This window comes from Podarcis gaigeae (assembly GCF_964106915.1).
Source record: "Podarcis gaigeae genome assembly, chromosome: 12".
Taxonomy (NCBI): domain Eukaryota; kingdom Metazoa; phylum Chordata; class Lepidosauria; order Squamata; family Lacertidae; genus Podarcis; species Podarcis gaigeae.
The window spans coordinates 15774662-15798918 of record NC_139688.1 but is presented as its reverse complement, the minus strand read 5'-3'; the positions used below and the strand labels follow the sequence as shown (position 1 = coordinate 15798918).

At 42.3% G+C, this 24257-nt stretch overlaps 1 protein-coding gene across 8 annotated transcripts in view; it reads left to right on the top strand.

The window, feature by feature from the left end:
- The window catches only part of ADARB2 (adenosine deaminase RNA specific B2 (inactive)), a 381789-nt gene that overhangs the window by 49059 nt on the left and 308473 nt on the right, over positions 1 to 24257 (top strand). The gene's annotated exons all lie outside the window — the stretch shown is intronic.

Here is a 24257-nt window from a genome sequence, read left to right as displayed (position 1 = left end):
CCCCCCCCCCATAACTGTAATTGAATTATGCAAATGGTAATTGCTACGGGGGGGGGAGTGTAAATGTGGGAAAGGATGATGTTAACTCTTTGACGTCAGCCCAGTGCATTTAATAAAGAAGAAGGGAAATTCCCGCAGACAGAGCTGTAAAATTGGACTTGTAAAAAAATGAAAAGTATAACTAGCCCATTGAAGGGAACTTTCCAAAATGATGGGGCCCACTTATTTAATCTTTCTGAATGAGCGTAATTCAGGCGGAAGTGTTTTCCATTTGCTTGCGCCACTCATGCAATCTGCTTCTGACAACTTTCGCCTCCCCAAAAGGAGGAAGAATTGCGTCGCTCTCATAAGGGGGAGCCGCACAGCAATGTGAAAATTTCACAAACGTTTAATCCAGGGCATTAAATTATTCAGAAAAATTGCCAAGCCTCATTTGAACAAATCTCCTTTAAACCACTTTAGCATCTTAATACCAAGAAAATGAGTTGTGAAATTCTGGCGGCACCATTACCAGCAGCTACAGTTCAGGGGTTGTCTAGTTCTTCCCCCACCCCCACCCCCAAAAAATTCTCCTGTGCAGTATGCAAATGATTCAGCTCGTAGCTGTTGAAAATCCACTCAGTGGCAAAATTCTTCTTCTTTAGGGCTCCCCCAAGGAGAAATTTAATTTATCCATATATATTTCTCTGCTGTGCATATTTTCATTTAGGTTGCTTTTTTAATGTGTGTGTGTGTGTGTGTGTGTGTGTGTGTGTGTGTGTTTTGGTTTCGGCAATGTGATGTAGAACACCCTTTCCATTCAATGACAGGTAGTTAAAGAGGGAATGGGTACCAACATCGTTACCATTCTTTTATATGTATGCCATTGGGTAGTCCAGTCTCCACACAGATTCTTCACACAGCGCATAGTTGAACTATGGAATTTGCTCCCACGAGAGGTGGTAATGGCCACCGACCTGGAAGACCTTAAAATTGGTTTAGGCAAATTCATGAAGGATAAGGCTATGCTGTACCTCCACCGTCCGGGGGCTGTGTGCCTCTGAATAGCAGCTGCTGCGAATCAAAACTGGGCAGAGCACTGTTGCAGTTGAGTCCAAGATGGCCTTTGACATGATCCATTGAGAAGGACTGAATGGTAAACCATATCTTGCTTTTTACAAAGGAGTGTGGTCCTGGCTTTCTCTGCATTTGGAGCCTAAATATTACTGGATCTTTTGTGTACTGCTTTTAAATAACTTTAATAATGCTGTGTGAGAGAGTGACAGGCAAGCTTTCCAAAGCTTCCTTCGGATTATCTCAAAAATTACCCAAGGTGCTCCGAAATAATTAAATAATAATAATAATAAATCCCAATTTGGTTTGAGGTCTTGGGGGGGGGGAATTCTCCCCTACACCCAGACACACCCACACAACCCTCAAAAGAAGCAGGAGCCTCTTTCTATCTGCCACAATACATGCTCAGTGCACTCCTCATTCTGCACTTCTGACACCATGTTGGGTCCACAAACTAACTAGAGGAATGAGGAATGTCTTAAGAACAATTTTGGGACCTATAAGACAAACTTGTGCATCAACTTCTAGGCCCTTGGAAGTTCTCAAATTACCAACTTCTTAATTCCAAGGGTACAGCCCATCATTACTGTAGGTTCAGCATCTACAAGGGGGGAATCATCTTACTATAGATCCAGATTTGTCCCCCATCTCTACCTAGAGGGGTAGTGAGGTATTGCCCACTGGAGGACTTCAAGCAGAGGCTGAATAGACATCTCTTAGGGATGCTCTAAGCTCAGTTTATTGAGCAGTAGGTTAAATGGGATGGTGTACAAAGCCCTGTCCATCTCTATGATTCGTAATATCCATTCTTCACCACTACCACACAGTGATTCATTCTCCTTCCACCACCCTCCCACCTTCCTATCCATCTTTTCTATCTAGCCCTGGCAGAACTAATTCACCCACTGGTGTGTGTGTGTGTGTGTGTGTGTGTGTGTTTTAACAAAGGCAGAATTGATTTGCATGCTGAGAAAGTAGAGCACCCTTCAGCATGTGCATGGTTAACTTGCCATTTCATCTCAAGCAAGCAGATATGCCCACCTTAGCAAGGAGATACCAGCTCATTTGCAGAGCAGAGCAAACAGTTTGATTTATGAGCTAAATGGGGGGTTTCCGATTTTGGATGGGGGAGCTAAGCAGCTAGATTAAGGCTGTTTGTATGTTTGTTTGTCTTGCAGCATCCATAGTCTCAGCCTCCCACAGTAGCTCATGGTGACTCATAGTTGTTGTTAAAACGCGCACACAAAGATGGACACAGTAAAATGGATTTAAAACTCCAATTAAGTCATACAGAAACTGGCTTCAGGATTTCTCTCTCCACTTCCTTATGCCTATTGGCCCAACTCCACTAGCAAAAACCCTGTGTATTAAATAGAAATGCGATCTAATGAAAGAAAAGTATACTTAGATCAAGCAGGACCCAAAGTATGGGCAGATCAGGTCGGGATCAGAGAGGGCTGCTTTCTGAACTCCAGTAGAATGAAGTCCAACTGACAGAAAGCTTCTCAAGAGGTCCATGGTCGTCTTCCAGAATGCCATCTGTGCAGTGACAACAAAGCATTCTACAGTCTATACCAGACCCTCCAAGTGTCCCTATTTTCCAGGGGCAGCTGCAGATTTACAGAAGCCGTCCTGGTTTCTGATTTGATCCCAGTGTCAGCATCGCCCTTGAGCCAGTGTACCAACTGGACTCATGCACTACAGCCCCGACTGGGCTAGGCGAGCTGGGTAGCACTGCCAGAGACCTCCTTTCCCACAGGAACAGGTCACAGTGCTGTGGACTCACAGCTTGGAGCTGAGAGCACCGGATTCACTGTCTCAATAATACAGTCGTTGCGCAGCAGCGTTTTGCAGAGTCTTGCAGAGTATAAAGCACTCGGAGAGCAGCTCTGTAGAGTATCTTCCTTTTATTCTATAACTACAGCTATAATACAAGACTATATACAAAGCTAAATATTCTGAGCATAAATCAATGCTATACTCTGAGTGCCTGCAGCTGCTCTTAGCAGCAATCTTATCTATAAACACGATCTCTTGCACTCTCTCTCCGACACACTGACTGACTCTCTCTCACACACAGATTCACTCACTTGACTAATTAAGTAGAGAGCAGTACATTGCTCCTCCTCTCTGTAGAGTCAGCAGAGACCTCAGGAGATTCTCAGGAGATTCTTGGGTATGGGAGGGGTGAAATCTCCTCACCCAGAATGTCCCACTTTTCCTTAGGACATCCCTATTTGCATCAGAGAAATGTTGGAGGGTATGGAGTTATGCAACACCACCACCCCACCCCACCCCCGAGCCAAGGAGATGACTACATAACCTTTAGAAGACATCTGAAGGCAGCCCTGTATAGGGAGGTTTTTAATGTTTGGTGTTTTAAATATTCTGTTGGAAGCCACTCAGAGTGGCTGGAGCAACCCAGTCCAATGAGTGGGGTGTAAATAATAAAATTGTTATTATGTAATAGGATGTCCCTATTTTCATCAGAGAAATATTGGAGGGTATGCTATAGTAGTGAGCAGGCTGAAAGACATTAATGGATTGGACAAGCAATCTGGTTTTTTTAGTTTTTTGGTTTTTGCTTGCTTGCTTTTTTGATTGATTTGTCACATTTATATTCTACCTTTCCTCCAAGGAGCTCAAGGTGTGGCATACATGCTTCTCTTCCTCCCCATTTTATCCTCAAAACAACCCTGTGAGGTAGGTTAGGCTGAGAGACTGTGACTGGACCAAGGTCACCCAATGAGTTTCATGGCTCAGCAAGGATTTGAACCATGGCTTCCCATGTCCTAGTCCAGGCATAGGCAAACTCAGTTCTCCAGATGTTTTGGGACTACAACTCCCATCATCCCTAGCTAACAGAACCAGTGGTCAGGGATGATGGGAATTGTAGCCCCAAAACATCAGGAGGGCTGAGTTTGCCTATGCTTGTCCTAGTCCAATGTTGTAACCACTATAGCACTGCTGACCCTCCCTTATTGCATGGCATCATGCCCATGTAAGAGGAAGAATGTAGACCTGTGATCCTCAGCCCTTGCCAATGCCTTCATTGTGTTCAAATGAAATGCACCTGAAATAATCTAGGTGACTATCAAGAGAAGCGATGGCCCATAATCCTCTATTTTACAGAAATCTGGTGGAAAAAGGAAATACCTGGTAGAATGATGCATAACTAGGGATTCCTGCTTTTACAAGCATCAGTGACAATAAGCTAGACTTCAGGAGCACATTAGGACAAATGCATTCCTTCTTTTCCCCTCCAAAGAATTCCATGCACTGTATAACACAAAGTGGTAAGTAGCTCAGGACGAGCTTTCTTAAATAAGGCTGTTGAGCATGGCCAGAATATTAAGCTATCAAAATTCTCATAATGTATATTTTTTTAATGCCTTAGGACTGTCGGTCTTGCAACCACTTCCTCCAGATTAGGCTCATTTTACTTTGATGGTGTTACTTCAAAGTCTAGTTTTGAGGACTGAAACCTTGGCCCATAAAAGTAAATGACTCACAAAGCAGAGATCATCAAATGAGCCCCTGGCCCGATGGGTAATAAGAGCATCACATTCTACCAGGTCAGTGATCCACTCACTTGGGAGTTTCTCTGTAGGCCTTTGAGGGGAGAAAAATGAACGTACTTCATAAGGACAGTCTTGGGTAATAACTTGGAGGTTAATTGCTCTGTAACTATAAATTTATGCAAGTGGTGATCACTGTGCTTTAGGGGTACATGTGACATTATCATAAAGATGCAGGCTAGGGATGAAATCCTAACGGCCCTCACCCGTGCATAAACCCTATTCAGTGCAGTGAGACTTACTTCTGAGTAGACAGAGTTAGGCTTGTGCTGTTATTATATAGGAACCTAAAATTGACTGCTACCTGCTGCCTGGGACGACATTTTCAACCATTCATTGAGCTGCCATGCTTTTTATATCTTCCGGTCACAAGACGACTAGACTCTGGGAATAATACCCTTTTCCACCAAACCGATCTGCCATTTCTGCTCATAGCAACTGCACTGTTGAGCAGTTGCCCATTTCACAGGTCAGTTGTGGTTTTAGTGGCATAGGAATGAGCTGCAGCAAAGCCCCCTCTCATTGTCTCCTTCTCTGGCGTGGCCATAAAAAGACAAGAAGCTTCTGTTTCCATTTTAGGTTACGGCAACTGCAGATTAGTGTTATGTATACATCCTAGTTTATGTCTTGCTTGCAGCTATGGTTAGTGAAATAAAAAGCTTCACAAATGGTGCTTGATTCCACTATAGTTAAGGTATACCACAGCTTGTCTGGTTTTGGACATCACAATGAGTCCAAAATGGAAGCGAAAGCTTCTGAATTGCTTCTTGCAAGCCTGCTGGGGGAGTAAAGGAAGCTCATGAGCCTGGGACTTATTGGGATTTATCCTCATATGCTAGACCATGGTGTGAGCAAAGTAATTAACTTGCCCTTTCACTCAGCACATAGAATGCTTGTGAACATTCCCTGTCACAGCAGAAAATGAGCCAGTTTTGTTAGGGGTCTAACAACAGGGTTGTCACTTACTAGAGCAGGCATAGGCAAACTTGGCCCTCCAGATGTTTTGGGACTACAACTCCCATCATTCCTGACCACTGGTTTTGTTAGCTAGGGATGATGGAAGTTGTAGTCCCAAAACATCATGAGGGCCAAGTTGGCCTATGCCTGTGCTAGAGACTCTCTTCTTTTAATACCTGCATGGTAGGTAAAAATTCAGTCAGTCCAGCTACATCCGTGCACCTCCATACTATCACATTTATGATTAGATCTATTCATGTAATACCAAGAAATACCAAGTCTCCCTTTCCCATCCATGCTCATTTCATCACCATCAACTAGTTTTGCTTCTAGTTGGATTATGCTCTACTAATGGGGTTACTTTGAAGATTAATCAAGTGCTGACCAGAGAAAGCTTTCTGCAGTCCCGTCTGCAAATTTAATCACACTTGGCTGGAAGTAAGTTTCATTGACTTCAAAGAGACTTACTTCTGAGTAAATGTGCCACGGGTAAGACTGCATCTTTAGGGAATGAACAGTAAATATATCTCTGGTGTTGGTTAAAGAGAGCGTTGCTGGTGTTTACAGCTAGTTAAATCTGTTGGGTGGGAAGAATATGATTTTGTTCTGCTACAAATAAATAAATAAATAAATAAATAAATAAATAAATATTCATTGGCAAGGTTTGCACACAGATGTAGGACATTAACATAGTGGATAATTGGATATTGCAAATGAATTACCCAAATGCAAGTGACTAATGGGATAATATCCCCAGCTGACGGCGTCTACACTCCTCCATCTTTCAAAGGAGAATAAAAGTAGTTAGAAGTGCACAGCACTCTCTTGAATGGGGCTGCTCTTTTTTCTCAGTGGCTCTCTGTAGATTGTAATTAAATGCATGGTGTGGTGTGCATAGAAGAAGAAGAAGAGTTTGGATTTGATATCCCGCCTTTCACTCCCTTTAAGGAGTCTCAAAGCGGCTCACATTCTCCTTCCCCTTCCTCCCCCACAACAAACACTCTCTGAGGTGAGTGGGGCTGAGAGACTTCAGAGAAGTGTGACTGGCCCAAGGTCACCCAGCAGCTGCATGTGGAGGAGCGGAGACGCGAACCCGGTTCCCCAGATTACGAGACTACCGCTCTTAACCACTACACCACACTGGCTCTCATATACACATCCCACACCTACAGAGTTTACCTACATTAAATTACACCGTATATAGCAAATGACAGTTCGGTCCCAACACTAGTGAATCATATATGGGTATTATGGTGGTGTTCTCTCTTTTTTTTTTAAATGGTGTTGCTGTTCAAAATTATACAGTGAATTAGGCTGGTAGACCTTTACTTTATGCCTTCAGGGAACAATCTGTGCCTGATCTTGTCTGCCTTGATATACCGTCATGTTTCAAAGGATTTCTTGGACGTACAGTATACTCAGTTCACAACTGCCTATGGCTGTTGAGACACAGTCTTGTCCTGTGCGAACTGGGTACACACTCAAATGCAACCAGTGCTCCCACTCAGCACTACAGTGCAGGGGGAAGCAAAGAGTGGCTCATACTGGAGGTCAATGTGCTGCCAGATAGATAATTCAAACTCATGTTTTGGTTTCTGCTGGATTCTTGAATGCAGAAATCTGAGCAATGCATAGCCAAGGCAAGGACAAAAGGCACAGCAGGCAACTTGTGTGGTTAAGTGCAAGCTGAGAGGTTGACTCAGCAAGATACCTGCCTCCTGCCTCTTCCTTTTGAAGAGTGTGGTGGGCACTGTCCTATTTTACCAAATGTGTGCCAACTATCTGCCTTGTAACAGGGAAGAATGTCAGTCCACATTGAGATATTAGAACTTGGATGTGCAGTTCAGCAATATCTATTCAGCAGTTACGCCAGGGATGGCTCTCCTTGGGCTATCTAAATGTTGCTGAGATCCAGCTACCAACATCCCTGACCATTGGTTATGTTGGCTCGTGCCGATGGGTAATGAAGTCTGCAGAGCTCAGCTCCTGACCCATGCAAACAGTACACACATGAATTGCACCCCCATTCTAGCTCTCTAGAAATCAGTCTGCAGACTGGGTATGCATTTTATATCCTCCAAGTATGTGCAACTGTCTCTCTTTTCTGATCCCAAGCCTGCAGCCTGTTTATCTATCTTTTCCTTATCACCGAAAAGTATGGAGATCTTATGAAGTGTGTATGGCTCGAGACATTAATTGATTACTTAATGTGGCTTAATCAGTTCATTAATCTCAGTTTTGAAATGTTCAGACTTAGCCAGCAGCTGGGAAGCACTTTGCATTCTGGGAACTGAAATAGCAGAGCAGGGTGCCCAAGTTCTCAGGGTTTTTTTCCTGACCTGGGACCACAGCATGAAGCAGAAATAGACCTTCTACCCACCACCACACATCCAATGCAGAGTGAGTCTGTTTAAAATCAGGCCTGTGCAAAATAAGGGTGAGCCAGCTGCATCAGCAACCAAGGCAGCATTCTGGGCTCAAAAGGTTCAGCTTCAGCCTGCACCCACCAAGAAATCTCCCTAATCCACTTTCCTGAGATCCTTTGTCTTGCTTCCAAGCTGGAACTTATTGCAAAATTAGTGCTGCTCATAGCCTGTAAATTTTTCACAGCAACCACATGACACCCGCATCAAAATCCCATCCCATGTTATCTTCCCGTTTGATCCAGATTTCTTGTTTCCACGGAAAATCTGAATTAAATGATACCTGCAGAAATGATAAATCCTGATTAAGTGGGAAATGGGGTATGGGATACTATTTTTATGAGGATGAGCTCATGTGGACATTGTTAAAAAAATTTGAAAGGATCGACAGCACCAAATCCACACAAAAAAACTGCCATGCAGAAGTGCCCCAGTAGCACATCAGGCGCACAATGCTCTATCCATGCTTGCTGTGGGGCCCAGTAGTGGTGGTTTTCAGGAACCTTGCCTGCTGCTCTTCTATCTTGGTAATTTTGAGGGAGGAAATTTGGTGGGGAAAGTGGCTACATAGCTGTGTGGTCCAAAACAGATGGATGCGTTCCTGGCTATTGGAACCATTTAAGTGTAATGCTTGAAGTCCAGAAATCCACATTTTTAGATTCCACCCCATCACTAGACTACTGTATTTTGCCTTGTAACCAGAACACCTTACTGAGGAGTCAGGCATCATATAATGTTGGTGCCCTTTAGTAGTAGCAAATAATTCACAGTTATGGACTGTTGCCTCAGGCATAGCATTTTATATACAAATGTGTGTTGGTTGCGTATATGTTGGGTGCAAAATTGGAAAGCCAATGTGGAGCACCTTTACTTCTTCAATCCTGAAAATAATTTGGTCACTGGGGAGGCGAGATCTGAGTGTCTACCATTTTGAGCAATCCTGTAGTACAGAATGGCAAGTTATTGTACAGAAGGAGGTCATGGGTGTAAATACAAATGAGCATAAGAGATCTGTAAATAAAACTTAGCCTGCAGATGAAATGATAGTTACCATCATTGCAGGCATAAAATTTTGAATAAAGTCCCAGAAATAGTAAATGGGAGTTAGAAACTTGGCAGAATTATTACTATAGAATGAGGAGTTGAGGTTTCCCCATGAAAAGAATGTGGCCTTCCATTTCTTGAATACACTGATAGCAAACCTGCCTGGTTAGATTCATGAGAGGACGTTACAAACTGACATGTTTTAAACTGCCAGCGAGTCTCCAATTATTAATAAACATTCCACTGAGTATTTAGCTGCAGAAACTAAACTTACTTTTTAGCCCTGTTGAAAAATGCATAGTTTGCAGTACACTGCTTTTAAAATGTAGAATAACTTTTCTTGACACCTTATTATCAGCAGAATTAAGATGTTACCATTTTCCTAAATGGCCTGATTTGTGATTGTGTGGGCTGTTGAAGGGAGCATCTGTGTCAGTGGGAAGCTTGGTTTGAGGCAAAGTTAGGAGTGTGTTTTTTAAAAGGGGGAAATGAGAAGTGTATTCTGGGATTTTATGACATCAATCAAATGGAATCATCGGTATGATTTCTCATCCCCATACAGGGTAGGAGTACTACAGGAACTTTTCATATCCCATCCCTAAATATGCAACAGCAGCTATATGCACCAGTCTGTGTTGGGAGGCCAAGGAACTACAGTCAGAGATGAAGTATGAGGCATGCAGATCTGGATTTGAAGGCCAAACATCTGGGTGGCAAGCAGATTAGCCCAAGAAAGAATTACCTAGGCCAAGACTTTGTGGCATGAACTATACTATTACGGAGGCTGAACCCATAATTCTGACCAGAACTCTGTTTGTTTTTGGAGAGAGTTTATGCTTAATAATAATAATTCCACTTTTTTCAGAACCAGGGATTGAAGGATGTGTCTGTTTCTGTCAACTACACTCAAGAGTTCAGATAAATGTGAATTTTGAAGATGGCTGTGTTTTAGTTCCAATATTGTTTTGGAAAGTGTGAATTTGATAAATTTGACTTTAGATGCAAACTGAATAAAATTTTCTCCCCGTATTATATCTGATATTGACCTGCCTCATAGAGTTATTAGAAGGATCAAATGGAAGGTAGGAAGAAGTCACCTATGCTGCCTTGAGTTACTTGGGGGGGAAAGGAGAAATGAAATAAATTCTCTCAACTTTTCTTTTCTTTTCTTAAAAAAACATAAACAAAAAACCTTCTTTCCCTTTTCCATTTGAGTAAAACTGATTGAAATTTGGTAGGGTTGCCAGCAGCCGGTGTCAGGAGCCAGACTTATGGAATGACCTGCCAGTTGGCCAATCCTGGCTCTCCTGGCATTCATTTACATCCACCTTTCTGGGGTGGTTTTTGATTCCTGAAAGTCTTGTTAGAATTTTTTGAAGACTTGTTCTGAAACATACAAACTTCCTCCTTGGTAGGAAAGTTATTTTATTGATTGATTGATTGATTGATTGATTGTTGAATTTATATCATTAGCAAAGTTGAGACGCTTTTGAAAAAAATAATTCCCACAGTCACTTGCAAAGTCAGAGAGTCACTTGAATGTATTTTGTTAGGGGTAACTCTTTGAGTTTGTGAGCTCCTTCTCCTGGCTAGTGTGGATGTACCAGATGGACTTCCATGCTGCTACATTAATTTTAATGGGATAGCCTTGAAAGGCGGGCGGTTGCCTACGTCTGCCAAATTGTATGGGTTTCATATGCTTTAGAAGAAATATTAGGGCTTTAATTGAGGGTCAGGCAGGACGAGAGAGGAATAATCACTCTAGGGCATTGGGCAAGAGAAGGAGGAGGATGTGAAGTGGCAATGCAAGTGTCCACTAATATAAAATAGTTTTATATCTCCTTTTAACACAACACACATACAAAACTGCATTCTTTATGCTGACATCAGCTGCCTTGTGTTAGAAAGTACTAACCAGCTGCATCTTTTTAAAAATGAAAAAGAGAAGGGGTTTTAATTTCTAAAGCCAACATGCCAAACAGAAGCGGTTTTTATTTTCTTTTTAAACTGCATAAACAGTAGAGTTAACCATACAGAGGTATATCTCACAAGGTTCCCCTAAGACATAACCAAAGAACCCAAAAGATTCTTTAGCAACGTGGACACTCATTGCACCAATAAGCCATTCATAGCTCAATCTTAAATATATTTGCCCTATACTGTAGTAGGTTCAGGCTGTAGTTATAAATAAACATTCCTAGGATCGTGGTGGTAAGTCTTATGATGTGGAAGTACATATTGGCTGCAATTCAGTACATCCTTTAATTTTTGTAAGGCATAGTGAAGATCTTAGAGCAGCTTCCTGGTGCATCGTGAGAGATGACCCTAGTATTTGGGGCTTTGACAAAAGTGCACCCATTAGTTCTTCACATGTCCTGAATACAAACAAGTAATTTCAGTTAAGGACTATGGTGTAACAGCTTTACACACAGTTTGTTTTTTTTTCTAGCTCCAGTGTGGACATAATTTATTGTGCTTCCAAATGCTACTTATACACACAGCAAAATAGACTCTTGTGCAGTGTTTTGGGGAAGATTCACCAAAAAGTTCAAATTCATTGTTAGAGACATTCAGTATTAAACTACGCAAACAAAAACCCAAAACCTTGGTCTTTTGAGCTCATAGGTTTTACCATGTTCATAATTTCCAGAGCACTAGGTTTTTTTTTGAAGATAACAACATATGGTCTAAAATTCAAGGGGAATCAACCCTGCACTGGACCTTTAAAACTTCCCAGGTGATGATCATACGTGATGTTTGGTTAGTGGTGTCACTGAAGCTCATACCAGATTGTTTGGGTGACAAATTTGGCTACCTCCATAATGCTTGGATGTGTTCTGAACTGAATACCTATTCACAGGGAAGATATTCTCTGGTTCAGGATGCAAAATGTGATTCTGAGTACATATGGTCACTACTTTAGAAGTTCAACGCCAGTTGCTATGCACATACACTCTCTAATCTTAATCCTGTACTCTCTGTGGATCTCTGAAGTGCATGAAAGGGCTATAGGATCAAGCATCCTTTTGTTCGATTCCCCGCTCCTCCACATGCAGCTGCTGGGTGACCTTGGGCTAGTCACACTTCTCTGAAGTCTCTCAGCCTCACTCACCTCACAGAGTGTTTGTTGTTGGGGAGGAAGGGAAAAGGAGATGGTTAGCCGCTTTGAGACTCTTGGGGTAGTGATAAAGCGGAATATCAAATCCAAACTCTTCTTCTCTTCTTCTTCTCCAGAAATTGTTCAACTCTGAGCTCCCATCCTGCCTGACCATTGCCTGACCATTGGCCATGATCTTCTCTCTTTGGGTCCATTCTCCCAGTTAGCATTTCACATTTGTTCCTTGTCTGGACCCCAAGCCCCTCTCTTGTTTCTCAGTGTGTTTGTTTTGTTTTTGTTTTTTTTAATAAATATTTATTAAGGTTTTTTTTATAAAAGAAATACATAGATAACAAACAACATTACTTATATCATAACAAAATTTCATAACTTGTTTGGACTTCCTCACGTCTCCTGCTCCCACTTACATCGTTAAAAAGTTTTTTTTCAAGCAAATTATCATCTTGTTTACAATCTTATATCCACTCATTTAAGTATAGTCTAGCAATTCTCCGAAAGGTTTATGTTTTCCTTAATCTCACTTATCATCAAGTTCCAGTCTAGTTTAGTGGTGGCCAATTATTTATGATCAAGCATCCTTCAACATTCAACCAAATTACAATATTTTTGTAAATAAATCTTAAATTTCTTCCAATCTTCTTCAATCCTTTCTTCTCCCAGGTCTCGGATTCTGCCAGTCATCTCCACCAATTGCATATAGTCCATCAGCTGCATCTGCCACTCTTCCAGTGTGGGTAGATCTTGTGTTTTCCAATTCTTAGCGATGAGTATCCTTGCTGCCGTTGTTGCATACATAAAAAATGTCCGGTCCTTCTTTAACACCTTCTGGTCAACAATACCCAGGAGGAAAGCCTCTGGTTTCTTAGTGAAGGTATACTTAAATACCTTTTTCAACTCATTATATATCATTTCCCAGAAGGCCTTCACTTTAGGGCAAGTCCACCAGAGGTGAAAGAATGTTCCTTCATTTCCTTTACATTTCCAACATTTATTATCAGAGAAATGGTATATTTTGGCAAGTTTAACTGGGGTCATGTACCATCTGTATATCATTTTCATTACATTTTCCTTCAACGCATTACATGCAGTGAAGTTCAGCCCAGTGGTCCACAACCTTTCCCAGTCCTCAAACATAATGTTATGCCCAATATCCTGTGCCCACTTTATCATAGCAGATTTAACCATTTCGTCTCAGTGTGTTTGTTTTGGCATAGGTGGTAACTGAGTTTCCAAGTGGTGCAATAGGAAGATGTGTGTGTGTGTTGGATTATCGGTGTGGAAATATCAATATTACAAGCATTCAAATTATTTATGAAGAACAGACAATATTTGTTTGGAACACTTTCCAAGAAAGTTCATAATTACAAATTGATTCCAAATTGAGACAAGCAGAGTTTGGTGCATGTGTGAGATTGTTACAGAGAGAGAACTTTTTATGCTCTTGTGTTGTATGCATATTAAGTTGTGGCCTTTTGGTAAAGGGTGATATCTGAATTTCAGTATCTTTTTTATTTTATTTTCCTGCATGGAAGTTAAGAAGTTGTGAAATAAAATGTAACTACGAGCTTGAATATATCTTCCTTCTTTGTCGATGCTGGGATTTCTATTCTGCAGTCTATTACGGCCGTATCATTAATATGTATTAAATCAGTACTGGACAAATCCTTCACCATTGCTTATCTCTTTAAGAAAAGACCTGTTGGCATATCCTTTTAAGTTCAGCAAAACCTACAGCCAGCCCATGGTCTTCTGCAAGCAATACAGATTTTAAGTCTGATTGGCAGGAGAAACCCTGGGGCTGCCCACTAAAGATGGTCATTATCCTTTTTATTAAACAGGTGTTGAAATGAATTGGTCTTTTTAATTGTAATGCAGATTTACAGTGCATTAGGCAATCCATTTTTCAATTTAGTGTACTGCCTCTGATAAATTAACAGATGTCGATTGATTCCCCCCCCCCTCTTCCTCTCCCCCTCCCCTCCCCCGACTTTGGTCCCCATGTTTACACCTGACAGCCAGTGCTTTATAGTTGAGCAGTTATTTGAAGTTATAAACATTATAATTAGCAATTTTTTAATTAGGCTGACAATTAACAGGAGATTTGCAAAGCTGCTAATTTGACATGTCATACTCTCCGCAGTGTTTGTTAACCACCACTTGAGTGAATTCAATTGAATAGAACCAGTGGGGAGAAAATATTTGATCTCAAGTCAACCCTTTTCTCTCACTTGTGGGCGATGGTGGTTGGGTTTTTGTTTTGGTTTTTTTGGCATTCGGGGGTGGAGGTGGGAAGAAAACTTTAGTGGAATGTGATGAATTGACAAGGACCAATGACCCATCCTGCACTATCTTGAAAGTACAGTGAAGTGTGCCATAAGTAACATGCTTTAAAATATGTATGCCAGGAGAGTGTAAAACAACCCAGGGCTCCAGAGCCTCTCTTAGTGGTAGCTCTGAAAGGCAAAATTCAGCAGAGACAGATTTAGGGGGAGTGTGACCGGTTCAGTGGTGCTGGGTGCAGAGCCTTGGAAGATAGCCACAACTATTATGTAGAATGGAAGGCAAGAGGCAGGGGGCGTCAAATTTCGGTGTCACACAGGGCACCGCTGAAATTTGAGACCCCAGGATCTGCATTCAGAATTGTGCTACTCAGAGCTCCCTGCCCAAGTTCACTACGAACCGAGCCCTAACCCTACATTAGTTCAGACCCAGTTCATTATTGCTATTAATTACCCACCCTTCACCCCCCAGGTCCCAGGGCAGGTTACAACATTAAAACACAATACAGTGGTACCTCAGGTTAAGTACTTAATTTGTTCCGGAGGTCCGTTCTTAACCTGAAACTGTTCTTAACCTGAAGCACCACTTTAGCTAATGGGGCCTCCTGCTGCTGCTGTGCCGCCGGAGCATGATTTCTGTTCTCATCCTGAAGCAAAGTTCTTAAACTGAAGCACTATTTCTGGGTTAGCAGAGTCTGTAACCTGAAGCGTATGTAACCCGAGGTACCACTGTATTAAAAACAGTTGAAAATAATTTGCAGTCATAAAAATAAGGGGGAGCCTAAGAATATACACTTCAGGTGTCAAAAGCCAATGTAAACAGGGACATCTTCAACATCACCAAAAGCTACACAATTAAAGTACCAGACCACACTTCAGTGGGGAAGGAGGTCTCCAGCTTAGGGGCTCACCCCTCTCCTAGGCTGCCACAGCCCCAAGCTTTTGAGAGTGGGGGAGCTATCAAGAGGGCCCACTCTGCTGATATCAGCACTTGAGACGGTCTGCCGGGAAGGAGCCGCTCTCATGGGCCATCTTTGCCATTGTTGCTTTCTTTTCTTGCCTATACAAGGCACTGGCTGCAGCTTGACTGGGTGGCATGGAGTCACTAAACTTGTCTTACTGCGACAGAGAGAGCAGTGGGGAGGTCAGTGTAGTGCAAACATAGTGGCAGGGTCCATTCCGCTGGTGCATGTTAACCAAACCAGCCACCTTGCCACCTGTCTCCTCCGCCTCCTTCCTTTTGTTCATTTTCATTGCATTTTTAACCCAAGGCATTGCAAATGTGCTCCTGTAGGTGCTTTAAAAAAACCCAACCCTCTTTTTATTCTCCAGGGAAATGGGTTGGAGCTTGTGGTATGTGTTTTAATACGTAGATGATGTTCCAAAATCTGGAATTCCTATCGGACGACAAATGAAACTGAGCCAGAGGGATATCAAAATGCTGAAACCATAACAGAGCAGAAAAGGGAGGATCTGCTCATCTCCACACTTAATTCTGGAGTCACAATGCAGATTGTTTAGTAACACAGACCAGCTACAACTTTGTTTTCCTTTCTATCATAATGAAGACACATAAGTGCATCTTTACAAAGGCCCACTTAAGAGTAAATGTGGAATCGATAGCAAATGAGTTGTAATTCCGTGTGAGCATTAGCAAGTTGCTGTTTAAGGTTTTCAAGTCCAAAATAGGCCTAATTTGTTAGATGTTCCTGAGTTTCACCCAGTGCATATTTGAAATCAAACCTCATTGGTCAGGGTTAGGATTTGAGCTTTTTTAAAAAATTAAAAAATAAAAAGTTGATAGCCTGACAAATCAGAATCTGAGTTAGCAATCCTTGACTGCACCAAGGATCTCTGCATCTCTCAGCACAAATACAAAAATGATGTGGTGGTCCATTTTTCTCTCTCTTTTTTTACTGAAAAATTAGTAGATCCATTCCAAAGTGGGATGTTTCTGAATCTCTCAAAAGTCAACTTCATTCTTGGAGGCCTCAATGTAGTCTCCAAATAACTTATCCAGAGCAATCCAATCCCCTCAAGTATAGTCAGGTTCCCCCCAAAAAAGTTGGTGCTGTGCTGGTGAAGCTTCAAGGTCTTCACGAGTATGGAGGACTTGCAACTGGGTGCATGGGGGCCATGGATTTGGGTTGTGTGTCATCCTGGGGGATGAATGTGCTTCTTGCAAAATCTGTGGTTGCTGTGGCCCTTTCCCTTTTCAGAACAATCATGAAATGGCAATGTAATATATACATACACACACACATATATATATATATATATATACACACACACACACACACACACATATATACACATATCTACGAAAGCATATATATATATATATATATATATGTATGTATATATATACACACACACACACACACACATACATACACACATACACACAGAGTGGTACCTCAGGTTAAGAACTTAATTCGTTCTTGAGGTCTGTTCTTAACCTGAAACTGTTCTTAACCTGAAGCACCACTTTAGGTAATGGGGCCTCCTGCTGCTGCTGCGCCACTGCTGCATAGTTTCTGTTCTCATCCTGAAGCAAAGTTCTTAACCCGAGGTACTAATTCTGGGTTAGCGGAGTCTGTAACCTGAAGCGTATGTAACCTGAAGTGTATGTAACCCAAGGTACCACTGTAATATAACACACAACATCGTTGTTTCTTTACCTGGTATGGGAGGACTTCCAAAAACTTGAGGTTGTGCATGTGAACATTTGAGATGGGGGGGGGGGAACGACCACAACTATTGTTCTCCTGGTAACAACAAGATGCCTATGGGAACACTATAAGCAGGACTTTAGTGCACACCAGTGCTCTCCTGAGTTGTGCTGCTCAGCAACTGGGTTGTGTGTCATCCTGCCTCAGAAAACAAAGGAAGAACATCCAACTCTACAATTCTATTCTTCTATGTGGCCTCCTGTGCTGAAGATCACCACCCGTAGCTAGCTGCATTCTGATCTCACATTACCTGTTGAATGGGTTCCGATGCCTTCTCACAGGGATTGGGAACATTATTTGTTGACACGTGTATCCCACCCTTCCTCTGAGAAGCTCAGCGTAGCATATGTTAAGGTGCCCCATTTTATTTCCTGATGAAATTAGGCTGAGAGAAGGAGTGTTGCCAGTTCAAGGTCAACTCAGCTTTGTGGCTGAGTGGGGATTCGAACCCAGCTCTCCGCAGTCCAAGCCTAATATCACACTGACTGTTACCCCTAAAAGCTGACCCCAGAATCAGAGAGAGAGAGAGAGAGAGAGAGAGAGAGAGAGAGAGAGCAGTAGTAGCACTGCCTACTAACCAATAGCCCAGAAAGGCATGTAAGCCACACTTTAATTGAGGGGAAACTGTTTATTTTGAGCTGTTTGTTTTAAGCACAGGAGGATTCCTAATGGAGCCATCAGACCTCGCTCATTGGCTAATAGTTTAATTAGGCCCATCTGGTGGAGGCTGTGGAGAGAACTGTCCCAGCTCTGATATTGGCAGAGAGGTAATTTGTCATTCCTTGGCCCCGGTGACTGGCACGCCAACGTCCTCAAAGCCAAACAGAAGCTGCGCAATCTGTCTCACATGAGAATAGCTGAGAGCGATTGTGGAGGCATTCTGAGCCGTTCACCTTGGCGCACCTGAGGAGAAACGGCACACTTCCCGTTTTGTACCCTTGAGATAACCTCTGCGCAGAAGTCAGTTGCGAGTTTGTGAAAGTCAGGTCAATCTTGCCTTCGTCAGCCAAACTGTAATAATGAAAAAAAAAATTTCCAGAGAAGAAGAAAAGAAGGGCGGGGGGGGGGTGGAGAAAGAAAACCATTTAAATGGTAATAATGTCCTCTATCAGTGTCTTGTAGAATATCCTGGCTTCTCACTTTAGGTACCAGAGAAGAGATTTGATGTAGCTCTGAGGAACCTTTCCTCACTTTTTATGTTGTTGTTGACCAGTGAAGGCAAAATGGGTTGAGAATTTGCTGACACTGAGCAAGGTCATACCATACATTTAAAGCACTCTTATACCACTTGACCAGTCATGGCTCTCTCCTGTCCCCACCATGAGTAGAATTTTATTCATAATTTTCTGTTACATTTTTTTTTTTTACATTCAATCAGTACACCCATACTTCCCTTCCCTCCCCTCCCATTGTTCATTTTACCATAATTATCAATTACTACTGCATATTATAATTACTTCCTATCCCCCCCCCTTTCTCATTATATCTTTACTTAATTTGGACTGCTGAATTTACTCTAACCCTGCTAATGTTTTAACCTGTTTACAATGGCTCTTCAAATATTCTACAAGCATTTTCCAATCTTCCAACCTTCCAACCTTGAAGACTCTTTCTTCCTGTTCCCTTATTCGATTAGTTAGGTTTGCTAATTCTACATATTCCATCAATTTTGTCTGCCACTCCCCCACCGTGAGTAGAATAGTGTAGTGGCAAAATACAGAAATGAAGGTTCCTTTCATGATAGTCTCAGCCATGCCCCTCACAGCCACACCCCTTAGAAGATTAGTCAATAATCTTGTAATTAGGCAATAAAAATAATTGGGCAGCAATCACTGCAGATCTCCATGTATTTACTGTTTTCTACACATGCACATGGGCAGATTTGGGGTGCTCCAATATCTTCTTTCAGAGGACGTTAAGTTACATTTTCCTTGAAGTTCCATTGTACATATCAAAACTTACACATCATTCTCTTCAAACCAAAGCACCTTGTGTTTGGGGTGTGCTTCTCACACACCTTCTCCAGATTGACCCTAGGAGCCAATCCTCAATGGCTGACTCAACTCTTTTCACTCTGATTGGCTCCAATCAGCACAAAGGGTGGGAAGACTCAGTGACTAAAAGGCTCCCCTTTCATGCTGAGTGGGTGGCTTGAGGTCTCTGGGGACATGGACCCTGCCACAGAAATAGTGATAGGTCTTCTGTCCATGACCCTGGACCACTACATTCCTGTTCTCTCCCCTAAAGAATCCTGGGAACTGTATGCTCGGTATTGCAGCTCTGTGAGGAGTCTCCTAACAATTCTCAGCACTCTTAACAAGCTGCAGTTCCTAGGATTCCTTAGGAGAAGTGGTGTAAGTGTGAATCATATGTATGGTGTAGATGTGACCCAAGTCTGTGGTTTGTTCAATGTCTGGAGAAGCGAGTGCCTGGAAACTCTGTGTATGCCGATTTGGCGTCTATGATGAAAGACAAGTGGCATATAAATGTAATAACAAACACCTGTATCTTCATGACAACAGAGAGCTGCTTATGTTCAGCCTTCATTTTTCTGAAATCGCAATGGTTGACTTCAGAATATTCCTGTGAACCTCCTTTTGGGAGGCTTAGTTAAGCATTTTGATAGCTAGGCTTCGGGAATCTTGCTTGAGTGCATAAAACATTTTATGTCTGTTTATCCTGCAGTGTGTGTGTGTGTGTGTATGTATATATATATGAGACACCATTTCTTCTTTGGTTCACGCTAATATGACCACCACCCCCTTCCCCCCCTAAAAATGAAACTCCCTAAAGGAGCTAACTTGTCAAATATTTCATCAACTTTTTTTTTAAGGCATATAATGTGGATGCTGACTATACTGAAAGCAAGCACAAATCCCAGCCAATGCAAACGTAGCGTTTTCCACTACAAATGACACTTAGTGAGTATGAGTGGCCCCAGGGGAAAGAACGCAAGCCTTAAAAAAAAAAAAAAACAGAAAGAAAGAGATAGTCAATAAATCATTGCCTTTTAGAGATGTCATCTACCTATCCTATAAAAGTAGGTAGAGCCATTGAATATTTGCAGGGATATATTGATGCACAGGGTTATAGGAAGCTGGCTTACACTGAGTCAGAGCATTGGTCCATTGGGGCAGAATTCAGGTAGCCCAAACAGTAGGCAGAACCCAAGTCAGTGGAGCAAATTAATTCCAGTTTTGTCCCCATTTTCCGGCTGCTGAGTTCTGTAAGGGGCAACACATAGACTACAGAAGAGGAAGCTGAGAAGTAATGCTGTCCCTCTCCTTGGACTGGCTGTAAGTAAGAAAGTGGCTGGGGCTGGATGAGGGCAGACTGGAGTTAGTGGAGCAGTTCTCTATTTGCCCTAATGGATCAGCACAAATGTATGGTGAGTGAACCATACATTTAAAGCACATTCCCCACCACCATCACCAAAGAATCCCAGGAACCATAGCTTAAGGGTGCAGGGAATTGTAGCTCTGTGATGGGTCAACTGCAGTTCCCAGGGTTATTGGGAATGTAGGGCATCTACTCGGACAAAGCACAGTCATACCTTGGTTTTCAAACAACTTAGTTCTCGGACATTTTGGCTCCCGAACGCCGCAAACCCAGAAGTGAGTGTTCTGGTTTGCAAACTATTTTTGGAAGCCAAACATCCAACAGGGCTTCCACAGCTTCTGATTGGCTGCAGGAGCTGAGCGGTTTGGAAGTTGAACAGACTTCCAGAACGGATTCCGTTCAATGTCTGAGGTACGACTGTAATGGCATTTCCTTCTAATTATGAGTGGTAGATTTGGCTGTTAGAGTGCAAGTTATAAATACTACAATGCCAAAAAAAACACTTATATGCAGGTAATCGTGCATAGATGAGTAAAAATAAGACTACCAGTATCAGAATGCCTTTATAGAAATCTAAAGTGCAGTCTGATTTTGAATAGTCTGTGATTTTTTTCACAACTCAAGAAAGGCATTGTAAGAGCTGGGAAAGGTGTGGAGAATGGCAACAAAAATTATCTGAATGTATTCAGAGCTCTTTAGTTTAGGACAAATGGTGGCTGGAGGCGTGAGAGGGGGCTTTTGAATATTATGGCGTCATCCAGTGCAGCTGACTCAACAGGTGATTCAGCATAGAAAAAACAATAATTAAGAACTAATTAAACATTGTTAGGAGTAAATATACATATGGAATCTATTAAAACCATACAAATAATGACAAAATAAAAATCAGCACAGCACCAGTCCTTCTATTAAAAGCAGCCAGTTCCCAAAAGCCTGTTGGAACAAGAAAGTCTTCACCTGCCAGCAGGAGGACAGCAAGGAGGGAGCCAGTCTAGTTTCTCTAGGGAGAGAACCAGAGCAGCACACAGAAACACCGTTTACCTTCCTGCCAGAGCGGTACCTATTTATCTACTTGCACTTTGATGTGCTTTCGAACTGCTAGGTTGGCAGGAGCAAGGATCGAGCAACGGGAGCTCACCCCATCGTGGGGATTCGAACCGCCGACCTTCTGGTCAGCAAGTCCTAGGCTCTGTGGTTTAACCCACAGCACCACCCGCATACTCACAGTAGACCCACTGAAATTACTGGACCTATGCTAGCCATTCTTTGTGTTTAGAGGTGGCATGCCTCTGAATTTCAGCTGCTAGAGATGGGTGGGAACAGTGACCTCCACTACTTGCTTGTAGACTTCATAGAAGCATCTGTCTGCTTATTGTTGGTAATGGGATGCTGGCCTTAGGTGGACTTTGGGTCTGGTTTGGGGGTTTGAGAGGTAAGATGAGCACCCATGAGCAGTGGCCATCAGTTTTAACCTTTATTGTGGTTTGACAGTTATCCCTGGTGGAAAATCCTCTAGTCGTGTGTGGATCAATTAATGGTACTAATGGCGGGCTCCAGTGCTGCGTTCAGTGTTTTCCTCATGACACAAAGCCAAGTATTTGCCCGCCAGGATAGCCACTGAAGACAGATAATGGATGACCTTATTGTGTTTGTCATAAAACCAGTTGCTCCGGTGCAAGGGAGAGGGATCAAAATAATCTAGCTTCTTAGGGTGTGTGTCCCCTGTCCCACTTTCCTTATAAAAGGGATCTGAATGAAAAGCCCGAAATCTTCATTTTCCCGCATAGGAAGGAGGAAATGCAATACATACAGAAAAAGCCTCAAACTATCCATTTATCTTTATGGGCGATGATATGGTTATTTATCTTTTTTAATTATACCTCAAAAGGATCGGGTGATAGCAATAAATAAAACCGAGCAACAACAAAAAACGAAAATGACACACAGAGGGGAGAGGGGTTGGCTGCCCCCTTCCATAGCCATTCCGCCCCACTGCAGGTTTTGGAAACAGATATGTGGCGCAGTAGGGCTTTTTGCACCCCCACTTTTTCTGCTTGATATATACAGAGCTGCTATATTTCTGGAATCAAGCAAAACACAGCTGCCGGCTGATTAAGGGTATACAGAAGATGGCAGGATAACATTAGTATGATGCATGGGCTGTTTCTCTGGGACCAGGCAGCTCCCATATTTAGTGCCAGACACACTCCGCACACAGTCACACCTGAGAACAGCAGAAATTATGGCGCCTTCTATGCTGAAGGGATGGTCCTTGTCTGGGAAGCTACAGTGTGGAAGGGAAAGGAAATAATTTTGTGTTATATTTATTTTTACATCACAGAAACTGCAACAGCATACACCGTGCATGAAAAGCATGCTTCCCCTCTAGAGAATCCTGGGAATTGTAGTTTAAGGGTGCTGCAACCTATAGCTAGGTGAGGGATAACCACAGTTCCCAAGATTCTTTGTAAGGGAGAATTACCGTATTTTTTGCTCTATAAGACTCACTTTTTCCCTCCTAAAAAGTAAGGGGAAATGTGTGTGCATCTTATGGAGCGAATGCAGGCTGCGCAGCTATCACAGAAACAAGAACAGCAAGAGGGATTGCTGCTTTCACTGCACAGCGATCCCTCTTGCTGTTCTGGCTTCTGAGATTCTGAATAGTTTTTTTCTTGTTTTCCTCCTCCAAAAACTAGGTGTGTCTTGTGGTCTGGTGCATCTTATAGAGCGAAAAATACGGTATGCTTTAAACATACTGCATCTTTGATTGGAATTTTGCAGAAGAGAAACAATTTCTAGGGCAGTCATTTGAAATTCTTTTCATACATGTCTGTTTATCAGGTTCACACCCTGATAAAGCATGCATCTGAAATGTTAATAACAGCAACAACAACAACCTGTTGATTTAAATCTGACAACAAGTGTGTGTTGAAACATCCTGGCTCCTGGAAGATTAGACAATTGTGTGTCTGTGTGGCACATTTACATGTGATTCTCCACCCCACTCCCAGAATGAGTATGAATCTCTGTGTCAGAAGCTGTCAAGCTGAAGCAGACCCCAGACACTCAGCAAAAGAGGAAGGAGAGTTGTGATCTGGGGGGATTATTATTATAATTATTCATTTATTAATGGCTTCTTCTTCGGTTTTTGCTCCCTTACAAGAAGCTCACAAAGCGACTTACAGCAAGATATTTAAAATCTCGTGTTTTAAAAAAATCAACCCAAATAAAAGCCACCTATAAAACATGAGCAATAAAACATGAAAATGCATTAGAGTCAGGATCAAAACAGAACACAGCGGGGTAAAGTTTTGATCTGGATACGAGTGTGAAGGGAAATAGGAAACAACTGTGGAATTGGAGTGAGTGGGATGAGATTATGCTTCAAGTCTTTTTATATTGCTGTTCAGTATTGTTTATTTTTACTGTTCCCTCTCTTTTTCCAGCACCAAATATTGACTTTCTGCACTGACTAACTAGTGTGGCTGCTTAGGATAGGGACAGTGTGATGCAGTGGTTAGATTCTCAGACCATGGTTCAAATCTCCACTCAGCCATCAAGCTCACTGAGTGAACTTGGGCCAGTCTCAGTCTCACAGGGTTGCTTTGAGGATTAAATGAGGACTACCTCATTTAAGGGATGCGGGTGGTGCTGTGGGTTAAACCACAGAGCCTAAGGCTTGCCAATCAGCGGTTCGAATCCCCATGATGGGGTGAGCTCCCGTTGCTCGGTCC